Genomic DNA, 19135 nt, shown 5'->3' with positions numbered 1-19135 from the left:
ATCAGGGGTGCATTTCAGGAATATTAATCTGGCCAACTGATGAGATGGGTTGGAAAAGAGAGACTGAAGCCAAGAGGAGCAATTAGAAGATTCTGCCAGAACCAGTCGGAGAAGAAGAGACAGATGTGAGAAACAGACTCCAAATGACTTGACAGCTGGCTGGATGGAGAGAGCAGAGCCGAGGGTCATCCCAGGGTTTCCGTCCGCGAGGATGACTGTGAAATCCACAGTAATAGGAAAGACAGAGGGGCTGCAGGTTTGAGGGGGCCGCTGTGAGACATGGTGGGGTTGCATTGTCTGAGGGGTGCCAGCTAGGAGCTCGAGGGAAAGCAAAGGTCAGGAAAGAGGCTGCCATTCTCGAAAGACAGGTCAGGCCTGGAAATGAGGAGGAGGAAGCAATGGGGGGCCAGCTGGAAGGAGACTATGGGAGCTGCAAGGAAGAGAGGAAATAAGGACAGAGCCAGGTTCTGAGAGGAGCTCCCCACACCTCCCCACATCATCGCATGCTCTAGATCCCCAACCTCTGCCGTGACCGGCTCTCAGGATTTCTTCACCATCAGTCTCCTCCGAATAGAATGTGCTCTCTTTGAGGGCAAGGACTGTGGTCTGTTGGATTCAGTGCAGTGTCCCTGATCCCTCGAACACGGCCTGGCACAGCAGAGGTGCTCAGTAAATCCCTGTTAAATGTCCCATAGACATGTTTTATAGTGCCTGGCCTGGCCTCAACCCCTGGAGAGGGGACGTGCAACATGATCCAGGCCCCCGCCTCCAGTGACTGGACCGGGAGATTCGAGCTGGAGGAGGAGAGAGATGTTTGCTCACAGGCTGCTCGGAGCGAGCCAGTCTCTCTCTCTCTCTCTCTCAAACATCTGAACTAAGACACAAGGGTTGAGGTCAGTTGTGATGGGCATTGGAGCCTTAAAGCCATGCAGGTGCTGTGCTGGTGGCCATCTTGGGCCGTGTGCAAAGTGAGCAGGTGAAGGAAGCCAGCGTTCAGAGACAGGCAGGAGAATGGAGCAGAGAGAAGCAGAGACAAAATCCACACGACCCCTGAGAGATGAGCAGAGTGGCCTTCATTCCAGACCTCCTAGTTCCATCCCTGGCAGGACTGGGTTAACGTTGCTCTCAGTCCCTGGGCGTTGCGGTAGGCACCATGAGGATCTACCAGATTCCCCTTCAGGAGGGAAGGCCTCACTCCCCCAGCTGCTGGGAGAATGCTGGACGACTTCCCTGGGCTGTCAGCCCTCTATACGGAGGTGGCAGAAAACTGCCTCGCCCCAGGTCACGCTGCCTTCCAGCAGCGGCCCACATCCACGACTGACCAGTCTGGGCCCCTTGCTCCGACTTGGGACAACTCTGAAGGGCCTCTCCGAGTTCTAGCACGTCCCATGGAGTCAGCTGAGGCCTTCACAGAGACTGCATTGGAGCTCAGCTGCTCCCTCTGCCCAATCCGGCTGCCTTGGCCTCACTTCTGTGGGCCCGGATCCCGGTCGAATTCCCCAATAAATGCCCTGCCTGCTAATCTCCATCTCAGCACCTGTTTCCCAGGGAACCCCACCCCTGACAACCCTAACATCGCCTGCGATATCCTTACAATAAACTCTTTGTACATCGGCCAGCATGAGTAAGTCTTGATTAGACTGACAGTACCAGTTTTTAAAATCCATTTCAATCCTTCTTTTGTATTCCCAAGAGCACTTACCACAGTGTTTTGCAAATAATAGCAGTAATAATAATAGGAAATATTTATTGAGCAAATACTATGTGCCAGGTATTGCTCTAAACATTTTACAAGGATCTTATAATCATCACAGCATCCCTATGAGGCAGACGTTATTATCCCCATTTTACAGATTTAAAAAGAAACAAAACTGAGGCACACTTTCCCAGAGTCACACAATGAAGCAGGGGTAAAGTCAAAAGGAAAACCCAGTCTGCCAGACGTAGAACCTGTGTCCTTAACCACATTCAACCCTGCCTCCCGCATCAAGGACACCCAGTTACAACGTCAAACAAAGAGTCGACAATCGTGAGTTGGACAGGGGCCTATCAATTACCCAGGCCGATCATTTTATTTTACTGAGGCCGAAAGGGCTGATTTTTTTTTTAAGCACAAGGTCATACAATCCAGTTGCAATACATGAGCGTTTAACATATACAAAATCAAAGCATACGTGTGGCAAAAAGAGGGTGATGAAAAGATCATTTACACAATATAATTTTCTCCATAGTAAATTATCTTGTGATATGTACTCTATTCACAGCACATTACTATACACCTTATGCATATACACATATTACTGTATAGTGCTGTATACGCTAAACCATGTACATTATATTTTAAGGGGAATTTCAGGGACTGACATGGCCTGAGATGCTGATTTTGGAAATGAAAGCCCTGGAAGACAGAGCCGCCTCTGAAGGCGCTGATGGTGAGGGCAGGACTAGACCCTGAGTCTCCTGACTCACGACCCAGCTTCCCTCCACCACTCCCACTCACGTCCCCTCCGTTTGTTTATCTGGTTTTATTTCAAAGAAACCAAGCTGGTTCAGAGCCTTGCGACACTGCCATTTAGCAAAACTCAGAGCCAGAGACTCAAGCTGTTGAGAAATCCACGTGAATTACCACACTGCAGCCATGCTTTCGTGATCACTGTTTCTAATTAAAAGACTGGCTGACACGTGACGCAGCTCCTTGGGAAGCATCCCGTCACAGTACACATTCTCCCAGATGTCCCTGGATTTCTCCTTCTTGCCTTTTTCGTTGGCATTCTCACCCTCATCACCAATAGTGTTCATTTAGTCACCACCGCTGTCCCTGGGGGATGATGTAAGACACTAAACAATGTGACTCAAAATAGACCAGCTTCCAGATGTGAAGGAGGACACAAGGATACAGGACAATATTGAAACATTTCTGGCCTCAACCAACCTCGCCTCTTCCTCCCAAACCCCACCCCCATCAATTTCATTACTTGCAGAGCCACTCCAGGTGCGCTCCTACCCCTGCGTCTCCAGCACCCTTCCCACTCCTCTCCACTTGTTTAAATTTCATCCGTCCTTCAATGCCCAGGGCGAGTACCACCTCCTCTGAGAAGACCTCACTGCTCGTGTGACCGAGAACAGAGAGCCAAAGGGACATTTAAGCATTCCCTGAACGCAAGGTCACCAGGTGCAGGCTGAATTGCTGGCTGAAGTTTTCTTTAATCTACGAAGTGTTGAAGAGCTTGGCGTGCTAAAAACTTCTGAATTTGTTGCAAACCCTCAAAAGTCAGGAGATTTCACATAAGAGTTCTAACTTTGCGGCTTGTCTTGAAAAACCAGAGATCTGGAAACACGGGGCTTACTTCCTACACGGCAACAATCAGATGAAAGGGAATAGAAACGGCCTCTTCTGAGGTTTTTTTTTTTTTTGCACAAAAGTTTTGGTTTTGCTGGTTTTTTTTTTTAACAATCAATGGTTATGTAAATTTGCAACCAACATATTTCACCAATTTCTAGACTCAGGTCTTTTTTGCGTGCCATTTTTTAATCTCCATATTCACTTTTCTTCTGGATAAAGTTCATCCTTGAGTATTTCTTTCAGCAAGTGTCCGTATGCACTAAAGTTTTTTCTTTTGCATATTTGAAGGTGACTTTACATATTCCTCACTCGAGTGCTCATTTAGCTGAGCGTAGACTTCTAGGCTGACAGATACACTTCCTCAGCATTTTCCGGATACTTCTTCATTGTCTGTTGGCAGCTCCGGGCGCTGACGCGAAGTTTGTTGTCAGGCTAGCTGTTGTTCCTTTGTAGGTAATTTATCCTTTCTCTGTCAAGCTTTTAAGAGTTTGTCTGTATTCTTGAGGTTCTGAAGTTGCGCTACAATATATCTAGATGTGAATTTATTTTTATTTGTCACTCATGGTGTTTTTCAATCCTAGAACTCAGGTCTTTCTTCAGTTATGGGAAAAATGCGCATCCACTACTTTATCAAACACTGCTTCTCATTCTTTCCTTCTATTCTCTTCTTCTGGAACTCTCGTTGACACATATGAGAGCCTTTTGATCTATTCTCTGAGTTTCTTAACTGTTCTTTCATATTTTTAATTTCTCCCTCGGAGTTGGTCCTGGTGAACTCCTCAGTGCTGACTTCTAATTCACTAATTCTCTCTCAGTTGTGTCCTGTATAGAGGCTATCCCATCTACTGAGGTTTTATTAAGAAATTCAAAACTATACTCTGTGTTTCCTGATTTCTACTTGGTTCTTTTTATATCTTGTATTCTTGTTTTGTTTCTGCTTACTTTTTATTTCACTATTTCATATTCTTTTTTATAAATTCCATTCCTTTCTTCAGCCCTTTGAGGATGCTCATCACACATATTTGGACGACATTATTAGCTTTTGCTCTTATTTCTTGTAGTCTGAAGTGAATTCATCTCCCTATTGTTGATTGTGGCTATATTGCTGGCTAGATTCCTTTCTTTCTTCTTCTGCCTTAGCAATAGTTTTCCTCCCAAGTGTTTTGGAATTTAGAATTGTAGGCTCATCTTGAGTGGGACACTTGCTTTGTGTTTGTCGCATTCTCTCTTTTTCTCTCTCTCTCTCTGGCGTTTGCAGTTAGCTTTTCCTGGCCCACCAGTGTCCCTGGTGCAGAATTAGATCCCAGCGGCATCTCAGGGCTTAAATCCCGTGGTGATAGAGGGGACATTGCAGGCTGACCGCCGAGTGCTGGCTGACTTGCCCAAGAGTGTCTGCAAGGACTGTTGGTACATTGCTTTGTATCTGCCATAGCCTTAGGCAGCAATCAAGAGAAGCTTTCTCCCAATCTTCTTCCCCAGGCGAGTGGGAACCACACTTCAGCCCCAGATTTCAAGCAATAAGCCTGGCTCTGGAACCCTGCCTCTCATGGGACACTTTGAGATCCATTTCCCTCCCTGTAATGTCTTCGAGGGGAAGTTGCCATTTGGTCTTATCACTAAAGCATTGAGGCTCCAGCATAGAGTGGGGAAGAACTTCACTGGCCAGGTGAGCAAGATCTATTAACATATTTCCCAAGGGGCTTTGACTAGTTCCAAAGGGAGGTCAGCAGGGAAAAGCCTGGGCATGTATTTCAACAGAGAGGATGCAGCCAGGCACGGCATGGCCTAGCACCTCAAAGGGGCATCCCCTTACCCTTCATTCCCAACTAAAAATATGTATTAAGACCCTACTCTGCACCACCGAAGCACCCTAGTTTTCTTTAATATTCCAAGCATGGATTCATGGACTTATCTGAAGCTTTCAAGATGTTTATATTTCCAGGGGGCATATTTTTCTTGAGGGTAATAAATAACACACGTGCTACTGGTAAACTGACATTTACTGAATGTTCACTACGCACTAGCTACTATCTAGGCACTTTACACACATTAGCAACTTTCAATCTCAGAAAAACCCTGTGAGGCAGAGGCTGTGGTTATCCTTATCTTCGGGAAGGGACAACAGACCCACAAATAGCAATGGTAGAGTCCGTCCGCAGAGCTCCCATTCTTGGCCGTTACATGGTCGGCCTTCCCTGAATTACACTCGGGGACACCAGGAATTAAAGTAAGGGAACCCCAAGAGGAAAATGAAATCCAGGCCAAAGGGCTGAGGACAACTTATACGTCTATAACCCACAGGTATGTAGACAGCAAACAGTTAAAACACAAACTACTACAGGCAGACGGGACGACTTCCTGTTACACAGGAAGTAATCCTAGAGGAGTATTTTTAGGCTCGAAGGAAGATACCTCAAGGAGAAACTCAGACTCAGAAGTTGCTCTTGTACCAGTCAGTGAATAACAGCTGTTGGTATTTTCACCTATTCCTTTCTGGTCTCTATGAAAGTCCAACTAAAATAACTCTTTCAGGTATTATCAAGAAGTACTGAGCCTGGCTGGACCCGCCAGGGTTGTGCAGGAACAAAGCCCCTTTCTAGCAAGGGCGAAACCACGTGGCCCACCCAGGGATTCTGTCTGGCTCTCTCGTGTGCTCAAACCTAGGAGGGTTCTGTATGATGCTCCCCAGAAGATGCTGGTCCTTTACACAGAGTTGGGAGTGGGGAGGGATTCTAGTCAAACTGGAGGGTTTTATTATCCAAGTTCATCTTCAGTTTTTCTTCCATGAGCCACAGAAAGGCAGTATATCATGTATGTAGCTTCCCTGTGAAGGTGACTGGAACATTCAGGTGCCCGTGTAAAGAGGGGTCCACTGACAACATTAAGACCATCCAGCCCTCTCTGGGTAGAGTTTACTTCACAGTAATATTCCCTTAGGTTCACACGCACTTTGTTGTTCAAACAATTGTACTCACACATCTGACTGAATTGACTCTCCTCACAACCCCGGGAGGTGGGTATTAATTATCCCCACGTCTCAGATGAGGAATTAGCCCATATCACCTGCCTAAGGTCCCTCAAGAAGGAAATGGCAAAGCTGGGGCTCAAGTCACAAGCTTAAACCTTCTCTGTAGAGAAATTTAAGAAACTATTCTATCTCTTCACACAGCAGGAAAGTACAGAATTGCAGACGGGCTTCCATGGCCGCCGTGTTCCCTGGGTCTCATTTGCAGGGTAGGTCTGGGTTTCTCCTAAGGAAGTCAACACTAAAACCCCTGCGAGCAGGTTCACCCTCACTACATAAACCACAATTCAGGCATATGAACCTGGAAACCCCCTCCTGTTCCCAAGCTCCCTGACAGAGCCCCTTGGCAGCCCAAATTCACTCGTCCCTTCCTGTTCACTTTCCTGAGAGTGAGCCCTTCTGACACCCGTTCAGGCCCAAACGAAGTCAAAGGGCACCAAAGGGCAAAACGTGTCTGCCCCAAATTCTAGCTCACGTTCGGTGCTCTGGTCCTGGGGCTGTAACTCTCTGCCTGCCCACCTAGATTCTGGGTGCTGACACCTGCCTGCCCCAAGATTCCCCCTGGCAGACCCCTCCTGACTTCTCGTATCTTCTTGTCCTTGAGCTCTCAGTGCGTCTCTTGATGCTCGTCAATCTTTGTAGACCACTGCTGAAGCATCCTTGGCCATGAACCTCTGCTAACTCTCCCACCTAATCCTGCCTTGGGGGCCAGATGCTTCATAACTTTCGCCTCCCTTGGCCGGTTCGCCTGGCCTCCCCACTGACCTCCTTCTTGTCTCTGCCACCCATGCCATGGTCGGACACCATCACGGTATCCATCTGTTCTTCATTCACTTAACAAACAATCAACAAGCACAGCAAGACCCCCTGCTATGCACTGTGGTGGGATATAAAGGCAACCAAAACACAACACTTGGCCCTACCGTGTAAGAGTTAATTACAAGTAACCCGGGTCTTAAACAACTTCACGTCTATATTCTTGTCTTGCAAACAGACAATATGCTCCTGAGGGTAAAGGCCACATCTCACATTGTCCCATTTTTCCTCCCACCACCCCCACTACAAGTGCTCCACACCAGCCTTCCCCCAACGCTTTGCCAAGCAAGAGAGGCCAGCACCACGATCCTGCCTGTTTTTAAAAATTATGACTTACACTGCTTTCCTCTAATTGCCTGTCTGCAAAATGAGCAGATGGAAAGCAGCAGGTGGGAAGACAGGCCTCCTGGCTAGAGAGGGAGAAAAGGGGTCTGCACACAAGCCCTACCTGAGAAGACAGGTGCACGCTCGCCTCTCCCATCACCCTCCGCCTGCTGCACGTTGCCTTCCACAGTTCGGTCGGCTCATGTCTCTCTCCCCTTGAATACCTTCAGGAATTCTCCACGTCATTGTCAGCTTAGCAAAGCATTCAAGGTGCTGTCAGATCAGCTGGTGGCTGAGAACGTGGGCCCGGGAGCCAGGCTGCCTGGGTTCAATTCCCAGCTTTACCACTGGCTACTTGTGTGACCTTGGGCAACACACTAAACTGCCCAGAGTAAGGCCTGCCTTATGGGGTTATGGTATGGATGAAAGAGTTTGTAGAGGATAACCACAAGTTCTTTGACCTCCTCTCTTCAAAAGGGGCCTATGAGCATCCTTCACCTCCCCGTAAGTGTAGGATGTCCTCAGTGACTAGTTGCTAATGAACAGAACGTGGGAGAAGAGATAGTGTACGACTTCCAAGACTAGGTCATACAAGGCATTGTGGTTTCCTCCTTCCTCTTCCCCTTGGATCACTCACCCTGGAAGCTGGCTGCCATGTTGGGAGGACACTCAGGCAGCCCTACGGAGAGGTCCGTGTGGCAAGGCACTGAGCCTCCTGCCAACAGCCCTGCGCGTCGGGTACCTTCAAAGTGGCTCCTCTAGCCCCAGGTAAGTCCTCGGATGACTGCAGCCGTGGGATCTCGCCTGCAAACTCGTGAGGGATCCTGAGCCAGAGCCACCCAGCGAAGCTGCTCCTGACTCCTGACCCACAGAAACTGTGTGAGATCACAAACGGTGGCTGTTTTAAACTGCTGTGATTGGGGATGGTCTGTTTCACAGCAATAACTGACTACTACTTATGTGAAGAACTCATATATGTAAAGAGTTCATAAAGAGACTTAGAACGGTGCCCGGCACTTAGAAAACGCTCAGTATTATTATCATTTTGTGTTACAACCGCGCTAGGCTCCGTACTATTCTCCAAGCTTATCAGCTATTCTAAATTTTAGAGAAAAATAACTTGAGCATCAAAATAAATAACGATTGTTACAGATTATAACCCACTGAATAAAACAGAAATTCATGAGTCTGTGTTGATATAAATCAATGAATGAATGAATAAACGAACAAATAAATAAAGGAGAGGCGACGGCTCTACTTTGTGGTAGAATTCCAAACAATAAATGTAGAAGCGATGACGGAATTATAAAATCATCATTTGGCAAAATATGATGCTAAACCTACAGGGTGAAAGTTTGACGAGGAATAGAATATTTACATAGTCTCAAAGTAGTTCTCACAAAATGCTTATTAAATACTAATTAACGAATACAAAACACTTGTTAATTAACTTTGCAATGGAGAAACCTGGCAGATCCCATCTTAATCTACTGATAAATGTCAATATCACTGGTAAAGGGCCAATCGACATCATGTGCCTCTTGAGACGATGCACTGAGAAGAACTCCCATGGGCCAGAGCCTGTCTCGTTCATCTCTTCACCCCCAGCAGTGCCTCGTGTGGCAGCAGCTCCTGTTTCCTGGTGCAGACGCTGCACCAAGATGCACAGGACACACATCGTCCCATGTGATCTTCATAACGACCCTAGGCTCTGAGAAGCGAAAAAACTTGCCCAAGGTCACCAGTGAGGGCCAGAGGTGAGATACAAACCCTCTCTGTCCATCTCCACGTTGGACTGGCTCCCTTGGGCATTCAATCCTTGTTGATTCCAGTCCTTTCTGCAGCTCCAGGACGTTTCTGGGAAACACAGGGCAGTTGCTCCCAGGACAGAGCTGCATTCTCCTTCCTTCCTTTGATAAATGTCAGAACCAGCAATGGGAGGGATAACAAGTGCTGCATGTACAATCTAAAGGCTGTGGTTTCAGCTCTGCCCCTTGTGCACAGGCACCTTCCTCACACCTGCTGGGTCTCCATCTCCCTTGACTTGGGATCAGGGCAGTGATTTCCAAACTTCTTTCAGCAGCTGGATTTTTTTCAAGCAAACTTTTCACAAAACCTCAATATATCATAGCAGAGTCACTCGCAATAGCCAAGAGGTGGAAATAACCCAAGTATCTATGGACAGATGAATGGATAAAGAAAATGTGGCCTATCCATGCAACGGAATATTATTCAGCCTTAAAAAGTTAGGAAGTTCTGACACATGCCACAACATGGATGAAGCTTGAAAACACTGTACTCAGTGAAAAAAGCCAGACACAAAAGGACAAATACTGAATGATTTCACTTCTGTGAGGTCCCTAGAGTTGTCAAATTCATAGAGGTAGCAAGTAGAATGGTGGCTGCCAGGGGCTGGGGGAGGGGGAATAGGGAGCTGTTGCTTAACGGGTACAGAGCTTCTGTTGGGGAAGATGAAAAAGCTCTAGAGATGGATGGTAGTGAGGGCTGCACAACAACGTGAATGTGCTTAATGCCGCTGAGCTGCACCCTTGAAAACGCTTACAGTGGCAAATTTTATGGAATGTATATTTTGCCACCATTAAATAAATAAAGAAGTACCTCAGTATATGCAATAGATGAAGGAAAAATAGGAATGGGGTATTAAGAGGCCCCTTCCCCCTCGTGCCGAGGTGACGCAAAGCATCCCTACCCCTGAGGAACACCTGCACTACTTCAATCCTAACATCTGGGGCTCTGGGAGCAGCGTCTGCCGGGCGGCTTGCTGCCTACAGTTTCCAATCTTGAGCAGTCCCTGCTCCTCTGTCGCACCGGCAGGCCACTGTGATGAAGCCCATGGGATAAAGGACAGTGAGGACAACCCTCCCAACGTGGGACAAGGGCTCCAGGACGATCTGGCAGTAGGAGCACACGGAGGGAAGCTGGCTTTGGGAGAAGCACCGAGGGTGGGCAGGGCTAGGAAGCATGTGCTCTACCACCTAGCAACATAGGCAGACTCGTTATTCCACTGCTTCCTACGCAAACCCTGGGCAAGTCAATTAACCTCTCTCAGCCTCAGTTTCCTCTTCTGTAAAAAAAGAACGATAATAGCAGTACCCACCATAGAGTGTGTTGAGGATTAATTGAGATAAAAGTGCCTGGCACAGTAAATGACTGAAAAAGGGCGATACTATATGCTGGAGGCGGTGACTTTAGTGGTCAAAGGTTGGGCTTTGGAGGGGGCCCAAATTTCCATCCCAGCTCTGCCACTTATTAGCTGTGTGATTTCGAGAAAGTGATTTACCTCGTCTGTGCTTCACTTTCCTCATCTATAAAAAGAGGGTGATCGTCATACCCACTTCTTAGGTTACTAGGAAGATTAAATGGGCTGAAAGAGGTAAGGTTGTTAGAACACTGCCTGGTACACAGCAAGCGTTCAATAAACGTGCACCGTTACTATTAGCACCATCTGCCCCAGGCCTGTCTGACCAGGCTTCCGAAGGCAGCAACCCTGGCCGAGACTGAGGGGGACGGAGCCCGCACAACGAGGCTGGCCCGTCTGAGCCAAACCCAGATTAGATGCAGCCAAACCAAACACAGGCCACGGGGGCCTGCTCCCACAGCCTAGAGCCCCCACTCCCGCGAGAGAGAACAATTCCAGCCGCTGCTCCAGGCCGAGGCGCAGGGCCCGGGGCCTCCTTGAGGGCGGGTCAGCTGGGGAAGCAGCTGAGAAGGAACTAAGATTGTTCTCCAATCTTCCCTCAAAAACAAGCAGAGGGCGTGGGCCGCTCTGCGGGCTGACATTTGCTGTTTGTGGTCTTGACCAGAGGTATTCTGAAAATGCGCTGCCCCTGGCCTTCACCTGTGGCTCACCACTGAAGTCAGCGGGCTCAGTTTAGCCGCTCTGCTGCTCGGGCCCAGCTAGAAGGCTGCTGCCTTCAGAGCAAAGAGGGCAGGGGCGGCGGGGGGCGGGGGGACACAGGAAAACGGAGGCAGACTCCAGCAAAGGGCTTCTGGACGCTGCAGGGATCCTGGCCATCGGCCTCCAGCACGCCCCGGCCCGGGGCAGGCTGTGGAACTGGGGCTTGTGCACAAGCAGAGCTGGGGTGAGTCAAAGACCCCGGGATCCCACCAGTGGGAAACACTCATAGGAAACTCTGACCCTCTCAGTGGAAACCCTTGTCATTGTCACCATGGGGTATACTCAGCCCAACTCTTTGCCAGTGAGGAAGTTGGGGCCCACTGTTTCCACTTAATGCGCACCCACTGGGCCAGGACTGTGTGACGCACCTTAGATGGGCATCTCCTTTAATTCCCGGCAGCGATTATTATTTCTATGTTATTCTAAGTCACGTAGCTGGTAAACAGCTAAGCAGGATGTGAAACCAGGCCGATCTTTTTCAGAACGTTATGCCTTTACACATCATAATCCCCCTATATATTGGGGAAGGGAATTGCTCAAGATAGTCCAGCAAGTACTATTAGTGCTGAGCTTGGACCCCAAATCCCCTGACACCCAGGCCAGTTTATACACGCTCACACACACGGAGTTATTCTGAAAAAGATCTCTAGTGGAGACAACTGCTAAGCCTCTCCTGCCACTAACTGAACACTATCATCTTTCTTGCCACACGACATGGGCATTTGGGGTGGATGTCACAGCCGCTCCGTACCCCAGATCATCTACATTATTATCATCAGTATCCACAATAGTCATACTGTACGTTGCTGTTAGCTGACCCTCCCTCTGATCCCCACAGAAACCCTCCTTTTACAGACAAGAAAACAGGTAAAGTCCCAGGCTTGGTAAATAACCCAGATGGAGGTTCTCTGTGGCTACAAATCCGGTGTCCAGGCCAGCCTCATTCGCTGACACGTTGTGGGCCCCGGGGGCCTGGCCTCCTGGTGAACGGTGTCCCACCATGCCATCAGGTTTTGAGCCAGCCCAGTGGTTCCCCTTGAGGAATTCAGAGGCAAGCTGGGGTCAGCTAGGGAGGAAGGCCAGGCCTGTGGACCCAGAGAAGTCCCCAGGACCTGGATCACCTGCCAGTCACCAGTGCCACATTCAGAGGGTGAAATGACCCCAGCAGAGGTGCATCCTCCCATGGTTTTCTCCTGCCAGGAAAGGAGGGTCGTGCCATTTAGGAGGGGCCGTGCTGGGATGAGGTGCCCATGATGACAGCCAGCTAGTCAGACAGGCATGGAGCCCCTCCTAGGGAAGGCCTCGGCACACAGCTCCACACCCCAGTTCCAGATGGAAGCCTGAATGTCATGAGCCCCTTCGTTGTCCTTCCATCTGCTCCTCAGCTCCCACCTCCATCGTCTCTGGGAGCCACAAACCCTCCCCACAGCGTCCCTCTGTCCTTCCTGTTCTCTCAGCCTTTCTGATCCTTCTCCTATATCTTCTGTCTCTTTTGCTGCAAAGACACGCCTCATGGGCTCAGCCCTTTTCAGGGTCCTGATCATGTCACTCCTCTTGCTTAAAACTCATCTGTGGCTTCTCCTGGTTCTTAGGATAAAGGCCAAAATCCTTAACAGACCTTCAGGCCTCGCATGTGCTTGCCCTGTACCTTTCCAATGCCCCTCCTCCCTGTCCCCCCCATCCTGCTTCAGCCACACGGGTCATTTTTCATCTCTCCATCTCCAGGGCCTTTGCATGTGCTATTACCCAGTTAATACCTACTGAGCTTTCAAATCATCACTCTTTCCCCCAACCCTCAGTCAGGGTCACATCCCTTTGTTAAACGCTCTCACAGATCCAAATTCTGCTCCTTCAAAGCCTTAAGTCGGGTTGTAACTATTTATCCCACGCATGTGACAACCTGATTAATGAGGAAGAAAACCCTATTAGGAGAAAACTCCAGAGAATCGGCATTGTATCTGTTTTCACTTATCACTATATCCCCATCCCAAAATACTCGTTGAATAAACAACGAATGAACGAATGAAGGCATCGTGTCTGTCTCCTTCACCTTTATAACCCCAGTACCTAGCACACAAGAGGTGCTCAATAAATATCTGTTGAATAAATTACTCCCCATCCTTAAAGCCATCTGTGCCAGATGCTAGATGGTCCCACAAATTTTGTTCCCCGCTTTGTCCACAGGGATAGAGTCTTACTGGGCTCACAGCTGCCCCAGGGAGAAACTCCCCAGCCTCCCTCGCAACTAAGCATGATCATGTAACTAAGTGCTTTCCAACGGAACGTGAGCGGACACCATGGGACCCAGCATCAGCACGTAGGTGAATGCGACATCCTAGAAAACAGCAGAGCCGTAATATGAAAGGATCCCAGGTCCCCAAACGACCTCAGGGAGCAGAGCCTCCCTGACAGCTGGAGCCAGTGGGACTGTTACATGAGAGAGAAAGCAACGTCCACCATATTTCAGCATAGCATCTTTGGGTGTCTCTACCCTAACTAACACTTCGTCATTTATAGATCTCCAAGCCACGCCTATAAGAGCGGCTGTGTCGTTGGCTGCTAGGACGTAGCCTTCCTCGTGACTGGGATGGACTCTTGCCATTGTCTAGGGCCATTTCAACATCAATGCTGAAGACCAATTATCCCCCTGACTTCATTTCCTTGTCCTCACTGATCTAACCATCTTCTGCCCCGCCCGACCCTGATCTCGTCAGTTCCTGGGAAGCGCGCTACGTCTGAAACCCTGAACTGGAAAATCCCTCTTTCTAGTTGCAACTTCTCATTCCTTTACTCCTGCTACTACCTGACACCCCACCGCCCCTGTTCGCCAGCCTCCTGGAGACCTCTAGTCCTGGGGTTCTCCAGCCTTTTTGTGGACCAGCAGCCTCGAGAGATCTGACGCACTTGCACCATCAGCAGCAGCTCACCTATGGCAGCAATCCCCACAGGCAGGAGAAAGGGGGCATCCATCCTCCAGGGGCTGCGTGTGGTCCTCCACTGGGATCTTCTCAGATCCACCCTGCCCTCCCTCACTGCGGCCCTCGCCTGGGCTGCCATCCTCTCCCACAATTCAAACCACAAGAGGCCCTTACTCATGTTGCTGGTTTTCTCCGTTGCCTCTTCACTCCCCCTCTCAGTCTCCATTGCTAGTTGCCTTCTGGATTTAACCATCTGACACTTGGTGTTCCCAAGGCGTCATTTCTCCTGCTCCTCCCTGCTCACATCTATGTCCTCCTTTAGCCATCTTGCCCATGCCGCACGTCCCTCTGCCTCACACATGTGCTGACAACGCCCGCATCCGTGGCCCATTCCCTGACCTTGCTCCTAAGTTCCAGGGGCTGAATTGCCTACTGCCTCTAGGATGGCCTCCAGGATGGCCGCCAGACGGTCCTCACCCTGGACACATCCAAACAAAACTTAGCCTCCTCTGCTGTTCCCCTAACTGCGAGCTTTCCCCTGTGTTCCACGTCTCGAGTAATGGCTCTCAACACGTATCTGTGCAATGAATGGAGGTGTGAATAGCTCTGCAGCAGGGGTTTGATTTGGACGGGCGTGGGAAGGGTGTGCTGGATGGAGGGAACGGCAGAGTGAGGGTGTGGAGGTGGGTGTGAGCATGAAGCGGCTGGCAGACAGCGAAGAGACCAGCCTAGAAGGACACGTTGAGACCTGCATTCCTTTGCCAAGTCCCTGCTTTGGGCCGACTCCATCCTTGGGAGGTGCTAATTTTAAGGAACATCCCCAGGCATCCAGCTTGCAACGTAAGGAAGGAGGAGAAGTCAGTTCTCAAACTCGACTCGACAGCATCTGCTGAAGACCTCCAACTCCCCCACTTCAGTCTGGAAAAAGCAAAAGCCATTTCCTCCACTTCTAAACAAAAGCCCCAGCCTAAAAGTCTTCCAGTCCTCTGCAGGCCCTGCTGTTTTCTTCCCACCCTACGCCTCTCTCAACCTCACTTCCAAGCGCACCCAGCAGATGCAGCTGAGAGCAAAATACTCCCAGGGAATGGCAAGAGAAACCGCCCCACGTCAAATAATGGTGGTTACAGAATCTGCACAGCCGTCTCCAATCACAAAGGGCTTTTTTCCATAAACATCAGCTCCTTGACTCCCCACCACAATCCTCGCCCCCTTCCGCTGGGGAGTAAACAGAAGCCCAGGGAGGTTAAGGGACCTGTCCAAGGATGCATCTAGCAAGTGGCAAGCCTCTGTGACAACAGGAGATGTGACAAAGACAGAAGTCAGGACCACCATGCACAGCTTGACTTCTTAGCACAAAAGCCCATCAGATAGACTTCTGCCCCCAGGCCTCTCCAGTTTCCTGCTTTGATCTGGACAAACCCAGACATTTCTGTGGACATTTCACCCTAAAGCTAATGTTTGTCTGTGACAGAGGCCCAACCATCAGCTCTGCCGTCACCAGGTACTGCAGGCAGCAGCAACGCCGGCCATTCAGGACTCGGCTGAGGCCCTGCTGGAGGATCCAGGGCTCACGCACCGTGACTCCAAACAGGACCCAGCATGGCAAGCATGAGCAGAACGTGCAGTTCTTGAATTCTGGTCTCCAAACCAAGCCTTCGTTTCAGGTCACCTGTGGCTTTTTAACACCTGCTTAGTACCTTTCAAAGGTCCAGAGGTGGCCGAATAAATTTACTTAGAATAAAGGACACTTGGGTGACACTTAGAGCTCCAAAGGCAGACTTTTTTCTGTGTTTTCAGCCATTTCTTCGTACCTGCTAGGAGGCAAGTCAACTTAATTGTGCTTCTTAAGCCAAGCAACCTGCTAAGTGATGACCTGTTCCCACAGATATAAGCTAAAAGAGAAGGAAGAAAAAGGAAAAGCCTATTGGTTTACAATCTCCCTGTCGTCGATGTTTGGGCCCCTACTCTGTGCCCCGCACTGGCAATACCAATACGCATATTTATATTCCCAGTATGTAGCAGCAGTTAAGAGCTTGAACACTGGAGCCAGACCCGTGGTACCTGTGTGCCCCTTCCTCCCAAAATTCACAGCTCTGCACCAATGTGAGAGCAAGATTTCAGCCTCTACTGGCCCTTCCCCCAGATGCCCTTGTGCAGTGCACAGCCAGCACAACTGCACGCGGCAGCACTGACTTCAATCCTGACTCTGCCACCTACTTTGTAACCTCAGGCAAGTTTCTGAGGCTCTCTATGCATCTATATCTTCAGCTAGGAAATGAGGATAGTAGTCATATCTATCTTATAATGTTGTGCAGGATGAAATGAGATAATGCACTGAAAGTGCTTAGCACAGAGCCCGCCTGCAAGAAAGCACTTTTTCAGTACTATTATGATCACTGTGTATAAGACATAGTTCCTGCCCTCATGGAGTTTACAGTCTAGTGGAAGAGGCAGACTGTGGAAACATTACATCTATTTATGCCTGGGGTTGGGGGTCGGATGGCAGGATTTGAGTCAGGAGCTGCTCTTGAAGGATGAGTAGGAGTTCACCCAGCAGAGACTGAGAGGTTAGGATCAGGAGGGAAAACACCCAGGGCTTTGAGAATAGTGTGACAAAGTAAATGAGGCGTTCCCTGGCATTGAAAGTCCTCAGAAGGCGAAAAAGTTCCCGCACTATTAACTACTAATTATGAATTTTTGCTGAGCTCGGGTGCATGGTAACCGAGCGAGTAACTCCCTCTGGGTCCCAAACTTGGGAATCTGAACACTTGACCTTGAAATGCCAAGTAGCTGTACTTTGGGTCATTTAGGCCAAAGCTTTTTGAAGCAGACACGGGCTCGAATTAACTGATACCACTTTTGCCAGGCTGGTATTTTCCAGGGTCACACTGGGCCCTGGGAGGGAGCTGCTGGAGCATCACTGAATCGGGGTTCCCGCTGGGACTCAGTGGGCAAGCCCAGCAGCAGTCCAGTGGTCTCTGAAGGGGAGGACGGGGCAGCAGAAAAAGCCCTGGAGGTCAGGACACCTGGGGTCCAGTCCCTCCTCTTAGGAAGGCACCATCCCCCTTCCTGAGCCTGTTTGCTCACCAGCAGGATGAAGGGGCTAGAGTTTCTTCAAACAGAGGGACAGCACATAACTGCTTAGAGCCTGGACTTTAAGTCAGCGGACGTGTGTCGGGCGTTTGTTAAGAGGATAAAATAAGGATTTAATACACGTACAGCACCTCACACAGTGACAGACCCGCAGGAAGCGCTCAGAAAGGACAGAGGTTTTATCACTGCCATTGAAACAGTGCTGGTGGGTGGGGTGTATCAAAGAATGTTCCAGAAAGAACAACCCCTCAGTCCCACAGCCCTCAAGTCCACAAGCCGACGGTCTTCTGACACTTGGAGAGTTTCAAGCCTGCAGAAGCCCCGTGCCAGGGCAGTGCGACGAACTCCATCAACTTCAGACTCAGGAATATTATCTTTCTGTTTGGCTTGAATGGGTTTTCCAGACTTTTTACATGGAAAACACTCACATGACAACCTCAGAGCAGTGGTGGCAGGGAGGGGGTGGGGGGGATGGAGTGGAAAGAAACTCTCTGGTGATGGAAACCAGAGAGTTTTCTAAAGAGGCCAAAAACTGCAGAAGAACTTGAGTCACACGCTGACACAACAAAGACACGCAAAGGGAGCAGAGTGGGCCTTCTCCTCAGGGGGCCACCAAGCGTTCCTTATGGCTCCTCATGGGGAGAAGGCTTTATGGCATTTTCCCCAAAGACTCAGGGACAGTCACGATTATTATTACTGTGAATAACACTGAGGTACTGAGGTCAACCATTATAAAGTGCTTCCACCACATCCCTTCCTCTCACCTCTGCCCAGCAAGGTGGACACGCTCCTCCAGCCGTTCGCAGATGTGGGCCCACAGGTTCAGCGAGGTCGAGAGACTTGCTCAAGTCTGCAGAGGCTTGAACTCAGGCCTCAGACTCCTGCTGGGCAAGGAGCACTTTCAAAGTCCTGAGAAGTCCTAGAAAGTAGCCTAGGATGGCACACTGTCCTCACGCTCCAGCTTGCCAGGGTCAGGGCCATGAACGAGACTTGGTTCTGGTCAGTCCCTCTGTGGGATGACAGCTCAGCATCTTGCAAGTGCCCAACCCATCCCTGGGCAGCCAGCTCCTGCCTGTGGTGTCCTGCTGTCAATGACCCCGTCAGGGCCCACTCTCACAACAGGACATCGCTCTAGCAGGGGCCCAAGAGCCCAGGAGGCCCGCTGTGTCCACCATGGTGCCCTATGAGAACCTGGAAAGGTCCCAGCAGGCTGGTGTCCCCTCTCCCCCGCTCCTGGAAAAGGATCTAAAGAATGCGTTATTCCTCAGGCCACCAGTTGAGGGTGGAGGTCTCCCTCGAACCACACCATCTGCTCCAAGGTCAGGGGCAGCTATGAGGGCGTGGAAAGAACATGAGGCTGAAGTCAGAAGCCGCCGTTTCCATCCCAGCTCTGTCGCTCCGACAACCGTGGCAGGTCCACGAGCCTCAGCGCTCTCCTCCCCAACGTGGGAATGCTCCCGCGCCAGCCTCACAGGGTCGCCCACAGCCAAAGGGGATACGCAGTAAGAAAGCCTTCTGTAAACTGGGAAGCCCTATAAAAGCGTAGGTGGGATTATCGGTCTTCTTGTCCCTTGCCCAGCTCTCCACAGTTGGAAGGATACCAAAAAGTTCCTTGTTAGAATCTTATTACAATTCTCATTAGGGACTTATTGAAATTTTTCACTATTATTATTATTAATAATAAAATCTTTGCCTGA

At 49.6% G+C, this 19135-nt stretch overlaps 1 protein-coding gene across 4 annotated transcripts in view; it reads right to left on the bottom strand.

Annotated features, from left to right (window-relative positions):
- Positions 1-19135, bottom strand: part of SRGAP3 (SLIT-ROBO Rho GTPase activating protein 3) — a 245278-nt gene that overhangs the window by 154901 nt on the left and 71242 nt on the right. The window contains exon 1 of one of the 4 annotated variants that reach the window (XM_046640987.1): positions 18203-18927. The exons of the other annotated variants lie outside the window; for them this stretch is intronic. The gene's annotated coding sequence lies outside the window, so the exon portion shown is untranslated. Of the gene's footprint in view, positions 1-18202; positions 18928-19135 lie in introns of those variants that run through there. 4 annotated transcript variants of the gene reach the window in all.

This window comes from Equus quagga, chromosome 1 (genome assembly GCF_021613505.1).
Source record: "Equus quagga isolate Etosha38 chromosome 1, UCLA_HA_Equagga_1.0, whole genome shotgun sequence".
Taxonomy (NCBI): Eukaryota; Metazoa; Chordata; class Mammalia; order Perissodactyla; family Equidae; genus Equus; species Equus quagga.
The sequence above is the reverse complement of the archived record's forward strand: the minus strand, read 5'-3'. Positions and strand labels throughout refer to the sequence as shown.